The sequence below is a fragment of the Ammospiza nelsoni genome, chromosome 7 (assembly GCF_027579445.1).
Source record: "Ammospiza nelsoni isolate bAmmNel1 chromosome 7, bAmmNel1.pri, whole genome shotgun sequence".
Lineage (NCBI taxonomy): Eukaryota > Metazoa > Chordata > Aves > Passeriformes > Passerellidae > Ammospiza > Ammospiza nelsoni.
The window spans coordinates 35,670,113-35,678,747 of NC_080639.1; the positions used below are offsets into that span (position 1 = coordinate 35,670,113).

The 8,635-nt window shown below is 40.1% G+C and overlaps 1 long non-coding RNA gene across 1 annotated transcript; it reads right to left on the bottom strand.

The window, feature by feature from the left end:
- Positions 1–1,400: 1,400 nt before the first annotated feature.
- On the bottom strand, positions 1,401–2,481 carry LOC132075826 (uncharacterized). The gene is made up of 2 exons (XR_009418831.1): positions 2,422–2,481; positions 1,401–1,589 (listed from the first exon to the last, which is right to left on the bottom strand). It is a non-coding gene; the product is annotated as an uncharacterized LOC132075826 (long non-coding RNA).
- Between the last annotated feature and the right edge of the window lie 6,154 nt (positions 2,482–8,635).

Consider the following 8,635-nt stretch of genomic DNA (forward strand, 5'->3'; position numbering starts at 1 on the left):
ATAATGGTGAGTTGAGGAAGGAAGAAATGAAATTGGCATTTGGTTTTGGCTAAAGTTTTATTCAGCATAGATCAAAGATCAGTTCAGAGAATAGCTCAATCTACCGATCTTAATTATTTCTTGCCTGTCCTTGTTGGCATTTGTCTGGAAAGTATTTTCCATGGACAATGTATCTAAATCTTGTTTTTCGAAGAGTGAAACACTGATATCTAAAATTATCTGTGAAACAGCTGAAAATGCAAAATGGGAGAAATTTTATTGGTAAAAGGGATGGGTGGGTGGGCAACACTTGTGTGGCTGATGGAAGACAGCATGGAGATCTTGGATCTCTTCCACTGAAGGGAAGACATAGCTCCTTCTAAAATTCCATCTCTATCTACTCATTCCTTGTTTTCAGTAGATTTTTTTAGTGCCTTAAAGAAGTTCACAGAAGCAGAAAGGAAGCACTGAGGTGCCACTCAGCCTCACAAGAGGTGCAACTATAAAGACATATTTTTTTTTAACAGAACAAGCTTAAGATCTGGGCAACTCTTTTCATAATTACTCAAGCAATTACCCTGCTAATGAGCAGCTGAGATGGCTGCTGTGTCTGCATAAGCAAGGATCAGGATGCCCCATCCCTGGAAGTGCTCAAGGCCAGGTTGGAAAGGGTTTGAGGCAGCCTGCTCCAGTGGAAGGTGTCCCTGCCCATGGCATGGGGTTGGAACCAGGTGTTCTTTAAGGTCTCTTCCAACCCAAACCAGTCCATGATTTTGTGATCAAAGGCAAACTTTAGACAGCCACTTCTTCCTACAGAGATTTTTAGCTTGCAATTCTGTCCTTCTGCCTCATCCTGTACCGTTGCACACATGTGTGATCCTCATTAGTATTCAGTTCTGGATTGTTTGCTGATTTTGCTAAATACATAATGAAGTGTAATAAGCTGCAGCAATCTTCCTGCTGAAAAAAATGGCATATGGAATTAAAACTTGCTGTTCTACATTGCATATCCTAATGGACAAAGTCAGCATTTAAACAACCCCCTGTTTTATGGTATTTGTAATTTTTGTACAGAATTTTCAATGTCCCTGCAAGTGACGAACATTTCATCCCATTCAGCCATGTAGGCCCACAGCTTGATTTAATACTTTAGATGATAAATGGGCAATTTTTGAGCTCGTCCGTTCATTCAAAGAGTTTCTGTGCCAATAGCAAAGATGAAAGGCAAGTATCCCTTCTGGTGCAAAATTTTATACATGTGGGGTAAGCTTAAAGCTTCAGCTTAATTTAAAGTTTCTAACTATTTCCACACAGCTCTGGGCATGAAGCTGTCTATCTGGTGATGTTAATATGTTCTCAGTCAAATGTTTTATTTCCCCATGAAATTCAACACAAGACCCAAATGCCATTGAGTATATATATATATATATATATATATATATATATATATATTTTTTTTTTTTTTTTTTTTTTACTTCTTATTTGTGTGGTGTTCATTCATTCATCCATTCTTTCTGGAATTAGATGGAATTGCCAGTTTGCTTCATTCAGGAAGATTTTCTCAGAGAGACCAAATCCATCATCTTTCTACTTCTTGAACAGCTGAAAATCTACCAAGGGAGAGAAGTCATCATGCCAGAAATTAAATCAAGCAACACATTGCATTAAAAAAAAAAATCCAAAGCCAATTCCAAAAAGCCAGGAGAATTGGTCCTGGAGAAGAAATTCACCCTTGCTTTATATTTTCCCTAACAAGATCAGAGATTGATTCAATAGGACATATGGAAAATTTAACTACATTTCCATTATTTTTCACATTTTGCAGCATTAGATAATTAATTTTTAAATATTCTTTTCTAATGGAGGTCTGCTGCTTTACCACCCGTGCTTAGTGCATTGAAATCAGTGCTTTTGGCTTGTGCAGCTCCAAGTCACAAGAATTGCAGCACACAGTAAAGTACATTTCTGCTGGAAGAATCTGTCATTGATAACAAAAATTACCTGAAGAATAGTTGTTCTCTAACAATTTTATGTAGTTGTTCCCTTACAATTTTATCTTGCTACCACCAGACATTTGCCTTAAAATGGTCTAAATTTTGGGTGCTGCCTAAGGAACTTTAGAAAAGAAAATGATGTGCACTCATATCCAATAAAAATCCCTGTTCTTCAAAGATGTTTTTATCCCTATCCTGTCACTCAACAGGAAACAAATAAAATTGTTATGAGTACATGAAATTGAACTTTACTAAAAATTTCAGAGGATACTGAAAACAAGATCCCAGCCAAACCTTCAGTTTTGTGACAAATCTTCAATGCTGCACAGCAGAGTTTTGAAACCCTTTCAGAGAAAGCGCTAGTGCAGTATAGTTAAATAGGAAACCCTAAAAAAAACCCCAAACTCCACGCTTTTATATCATTAACAGATCAAAATCTCACACACACCCCTCTTCTTCTCCTTTGTAGAATGAAGCAAGCATGGACTTGAGCTCAGGTTTCCTGCTCCTTGACGGGCAGACTCTGCCACAGCTTGTTTTATATCCCACCTTGTTAATTCTGACTCCTGACCTGCTGCATCCTGTGCCCCCACAGCTGTGCAAGTGCTGCCTGTCTGTGATGCTTCCTGAGGTGAAAAATGCACATTGTGCCTGATCACCCAGAGCAGGGCATTGAGTCAGGGTGCTTTTGCTTGGCTTTGCCAGTGAAGCTGGGACTTGTGCAGAGGTAAACTTTCTGAACTTCTGATTTAAACCCTTGGGAATATACTGCAGACTGGGGAGCCTGGAGGGGATGGAAATGCTTTTTTTCCAACCTGATTCAGCCTGGCATTTAATTTCCAGAGAGAACTGAGGCTTCCAACATAGTTATGTGTTTAGCATTTCCTAACAGCTAGTTGCTAGTAATAGCCACACAATGTGAAAGTCTTCTAGATTACTCTTAAGCCTTTAGCTGTCTAAACTTTTAGTTTCTTAGCTTTGATTCTGAGTTTTAAATTCTGTTCTCAGGCTAGTTCTTGTTTTTTTGTTTGCTTTTGGTTTTTGTTCACTTAGGTGATATGGTATCTAATTTAGACCCAAATTCTTGTTTGGAAACTGAGCCTGGTCTGCTCTAATAAGAAGTCAACTCTAAAACTGAAATAAAGCTTTTTCAGAAAGGTTAACCTATTGCCTAGTCCAGGCCAATCTTATTGGCTGATTGATTACTCTTCCTAATTCTAAATATACACAAAACCAGGATTTTTTATTATGTCTGGGTAAAATCAGCAGTCCAGTTCAGCTAACTTCCATTGATGATGTTTGTGGGGTTTTTTGGGTTTTTTTTTTTTTTTTTGGTTTTTTTTTTTTTTTAAGTATCTAGTTAAAATCTTTTTGGATTTCAAACTATCAGGCTTCTTGTAAACATAATATTCCCAGTTTACACTTCTGGAATTCTGAGTCTAATATCTGCATTAAAAAAAAAAATTCAGTTCATTCCCCACAATCTCCACGGAGATAGTTAGAGAGATGTTATGTGGTGTAAGATCCTCTTCCCATCTCAAAGGATCAGATATTACTGACAGTAATATATTCTTAATTCCTTAATGATCACTTCATTTTTAGGAGCTTAAACAGTGATTTATGGCTTCAAATTACTGAGCAGAAAACATATCAAGCAATCAAAGCTGGAGTTGTTAATGAAGCAACTGAATGCAGTAGTTTTAATGCAAGAGTCTTCCAGAAATTTTTGTGGATATTTCAGCAAGATATTTGCCTCTGAACATGTGGCAGTGTGACTTTACAACATTTTCCCTTTTTCCTTTTGCTCCAGGATTCGCTGCAGAAGTCAGACTCGATGATCTCAGAGGTCTTTTCCAACCTGAGTGATTCTACAATTCTTTACTCCCAGTTGAGCTGTAAGGCCTTTCCTGCTCATCATGACCTCATTTTACCAGCCCTGGAAAAGTAAATTTCATCCAGGATGAAAACACAGCTACATTCCCTGTTTGCTTTCAGAGAAGGTGGTATCACATCCCTTCTCTTCATACCTTATGGAGAGCATCTGCCTGAGGTGAAAGCAACACTCTGAATTCCCAGCTTTGCCTGGTAAAACTGGAGCTGCCATTTGTGCAGCACAAAGCAGCCACCAGCACACAGACTGTGCAGCTTGAAGGCACCTCTCGCTTTCTCAAGCTGCCTCACTCAGCATCAAGTATTAAAAATATATTGTGAGAAAGGTTAAAAAAACGTGAAAGAAGTTTTGTAGGCTTGTGGTTGGGATGCTAAGGAGCAAGGGACCTTGGAGTGCAGTCCTTGCCTCAAAGAGCAGCTGTTTCTGCTGGGGAGTTTCATGGAAACTGTGCAATCATCCCCCTGGAGCAGAGATTCATGTTCAAGCCTAACAGGATGCAGAGCTGTAGCAGCCAAGTGGAGGCCAGGCTGTCTCTGGTGCAGGAGATTAAAAGGATGGAGCAGCACCAGGGGTGGGAGGTGCTCTCTGCATTTTGGGCAGGAGCTGTGACTGGATCTCTCAGTAGGAAGGTGGGTCATTCTACCCTCAGTCTGTGATTTTAACAAAGATAATAATCATCATGTGAGCTTTTGCTGCACTCCTCAAGGAATTCAGCTGAGGTCCCTGCAGAGGAGTGTGTGACATTAATGACACCAAAAGGGGAGCCCTGGCTGAAGGCAGCCCTGGGCAGCTCAGCTGGGGATGTGCTGTGTTTCCCCCTTGGCAGCTTTAGACTAAGCACATCAATTTTAGGCTGCTCTGCTATGCAGGTTGTTTCCAACCCTAACAAAACAGCTTTAGAAAGAATCAGACTGAAAGATATTCCAGCACCCATTTAGATTTCTGTGGGCATGAGGTGGTGTGTGGTGGTGTTCACAGGGGTCCCAGGACGAGACAAGAGATGAGGATCTGACTCCATGTTTCAGAAGGCTTGATTTATTATTTTATGATATATATATTATATTAAAACTATACTAAAAGAATAAAAGAAATGTTTTCATCAGAAGGCCAGCAAGCAAAGAGCAAAAATGGAATGCAAAAAGCTCCTGACTCTCAGAGCGACCAAGCCAGCTGACTGTGATTGGCCATTAATTAGAAACAAGCACATGAGACCAATCACAGATGTACCTGTTGCATTCCACAGCAGCAGATAATCAATGTTTACATTTTGTTCCTGAGGTCTCTCAGATTCTCAGGAGAAAAAATCCTGTCAAAGGGATTTTTCAGGAAATATCATGGCTACATTGGTGAGCTGACAGAAGAGCTTATTGCTGCAGGAAAGGGGAGACCCTGATCTTCCTATCCTCTGCTCCTGGTTACATCCCCCATCTATGTATTTTATACCAGCTTTTCTGCCCTGCAGACTCCTCCACGAGGCAATTCTACATTTCTAATCCAATTACACATGGTGGTAGAAAAAGCACCCAGCAAAAGTGTTGTTCCTGCAAGGTGATCTAAGAGAAGCCTAGGGGGAGCAGAGCTGGCAGGAGGGATGAGGGATCACAGGGATGGGAAAGGCAGAGACCAGACCACCCACCTGGGAGCAGCAAAGCATCACAGCCATTAACCTGTGCACAGCCACAGCCCTAGTTACATTATAAAATAACACAGGAACCCATAAGCAGCGATTCAAAGCACTGAGATAAAACTCAGCTAAGTAGAAGAGCAAAAAACCTGAGACCCCAGCACCAGACTGGCAGTGATGAACTCACAGCTGCACAAAGGGAGCCACAAAAGGGAGAGGAGTGATAAAGTCACTGCCAGGAGTCAAACAGCCACTGCAGCTCCTTTTGTTAGAGATCTGATTGGGTTTTACTGAAATGGTTTGGAAGGGATCAGCTCAGGATAGGGCAGACTGGACTTGCCTGTCTGTATGAAAGCAGCACTTCAGAGCTCACAGGAATGTGAGTATTAGCAAGGATTTTGTTAAGAAACTGAATTACAGAATCATAATCTTCTTTGGGTGTCCAGGACACTACCTTTAAAAGGCCTTTTTTAAATTTTCCTTGCCTTTCAAAGTTTATTTAGCTTCATCAGTCGTTGTCCTGAAACTGCCTGGTTTATCCCATATTGCAATGTTATACCCCACCACGTAAACTATAAGTTCTTTTTGTGGGAAGAGCAAAGCTTGAGCAACTATTACAAAATTAGAAGGTCTATTCTTAACAGTTTTTTATTTAAGGATGATCCTGTCCCATAGGAATCTCTCAAGACAAGCCATTAGCTCAGTTTTATTTTGTTTCTTCCTTTACCATTTAGCCACCCAGCGTACAATTTCTCTCATATCACTTTCTGACTCCTATTAAACATGTCTAAAGTCTGTTGTGGTGAATAGGAAGATGAACACAAGCACTTTCTGGATCAGGCCTTACAATGAAGCATTGTGCCTTTCCAGAATATTCCAAGGAGCTAAACCCTGGTTCTGCAGCTCATGAACTTTCCTACAGCTAAAGAGTCATGACAAATCCAAGTCCTTTCAGGACATTTGGTTAACTGGAATTAGACTGAAAAATTTGACCTCAGAGATTATTATTCTTTCCTTCAAATATAATTCTGAGTATAACCCTGAGGCAGGTGACTGCAAGCAACTTCAGTTTAATACAAATAGGAAAGGTAAGTTCAGGTGGATTACAGACATTTTTTATTGCATTAATTTAAACAATACTCATTTTCATCCTTAATAATTGTAAAATTCCTATTTCCTCTGCATTTGAGCTCAGGTCCAGGTTTTTTCATGTGGTATTCATGGAGTGGCAAAGTAGGAAATACTGACTTTTGTAAAATCAGCCATAGAAGCTGAATCTCCTAAATGCGAGTCACACCAATGTTATGGGGTGCAGGTATCATTACATTTTTATTTTTCTCCTTCAAAAAGGATTCAAGATGCCAGAGAGTCCTCAAAAAATCTTCTCACAATATTAATTCCTTCTTTTCTGAATGTTGTGCTAAAAGGTAGATTAGAAGGAAACTGTTTGGAACTGAAGTTAGAGATAATGCTGGGTCCTGGGTGTTGTGTTTCATTTGCTGATTGCAGGAATGTTAATAATGCTTCAGTGTGCCCTGACAATTGCCAGGAGCAGAGATAACAAAACCTTATTTGTGAACTCCTGTTAATATAAAGCTCATCTGAGTTAGTGCCTCAACAAAAACCCTGCTCTTAGAGATACCTTTGGCCTATCAGCACACGCTGTAATCACAGAACCTGATAATATTTCTGCAGCATTTTCAGAGGGGAGGAGGGGATAAAAAGACTCTTAATGAACATATATGAAACCACACTCATACATCACCTACATAATATTTTAAATAGCTCCTTTGGAGTTTGATCCTCTACCACTAAAGTCAATGGAATTTTTTCCTGTTCATTTAGGTAGGATCAAATTCAAAGACTTAATGTCCCACTGTGTCACTTTGGGGAAAATCTCTCCTTATTATAAAAGAGTCTTGTAATTTGGTTTCCAGCTGTAGGAGATTACTTCTTTCCTTTTCCCTTTGTATGCACTTTATGACAGAAATAAAACACTGCACAATCACAGTGCAAAACAGAAGCCCCAAGGGCATCTTACAGACACTTGTGGCTCCTTAGGAAACCTTTAAAATCTCTAAAGCCACTGTGATTGCTTTGTGCTGCTTACTAAAGAACACTTTCCCACAACTGGTAAATAATGTGATATTTTGAAGGGTATTGGAAATGCTTATGGAAGGTCAGCTATGTTCACTCACCTGGAGTGACTCGTTGTACTGCAGCTGAGATATAGTGAAAATATTACATCTTTAATAGCCTATGCTTCATGGAGGGATGACAAGTGCATGTGCTGTCCCACTGTCTAGTTTTAAAAAGCCTTTTTTCATATGTGTTTTCCTTGGTTTACTTGTAATCTTTAGTAGAAGCCCATCTGGAGGAAAAATATAAAATTAAAAAAAATTAAATCAGCGAGCATTCAGAGCCGTACAGAAAAGCTCGGAAAAAAAAAAAAAAAAGAAAGAAAAAAGGAAAAAAACCAAATAAACACCAACTAAAACAAAGCAGACCAAAATCCTGGAGTTCTTCTCCTCCCTTTTCTGGGGCAGCAGAGGGCTGGGTGGGTGCTCTGAGCAGCCCTGGCAGCGCAGCTTTCCAACCCTGGAGCTGGCAGCGCTGGTGCAGGAGCTGCATCCAGCCAGGTAAATCATGCATAAAATTGGCAGCTGCAGGAACAGATTGGCTGAATCCTATGGATACCACAGAGCCTCCCCAGAGCCTCTGCACCCCAGCAATGGCTCCTCCCTCCTCTCAGCACTGGCACCAGGGCTGGCACTGCCGCCGTGTATTTTCCCTCCCCGCCACACGGGTCATTATAAAAAAAGGACAAACTCAAAATTCTACACACAAACTTGGCAGTCTCCACTCCCTCGGAAGCTTCTTGGTGCCCATGTTTGTTCCTGATAACAGAATGCATTGTGTAGTACTCCAATTTTTCTTCTTATACATGAAGATTTTGCATGCAAAACTCATTTTCAGCATATTCTAGCCTTTAAAAATGGAATGTTTGTTGAACATTGTTCTAACAAGCAGTGTACATAAAGCATATGTATTTGACAGGAAAAATAATCTCTTCTTTCCAATCAGAGACAGTTTGCATATCTTGTGTTACATGACATCTCAGAAAAAAAGCATTCTGCTCTTTTACTG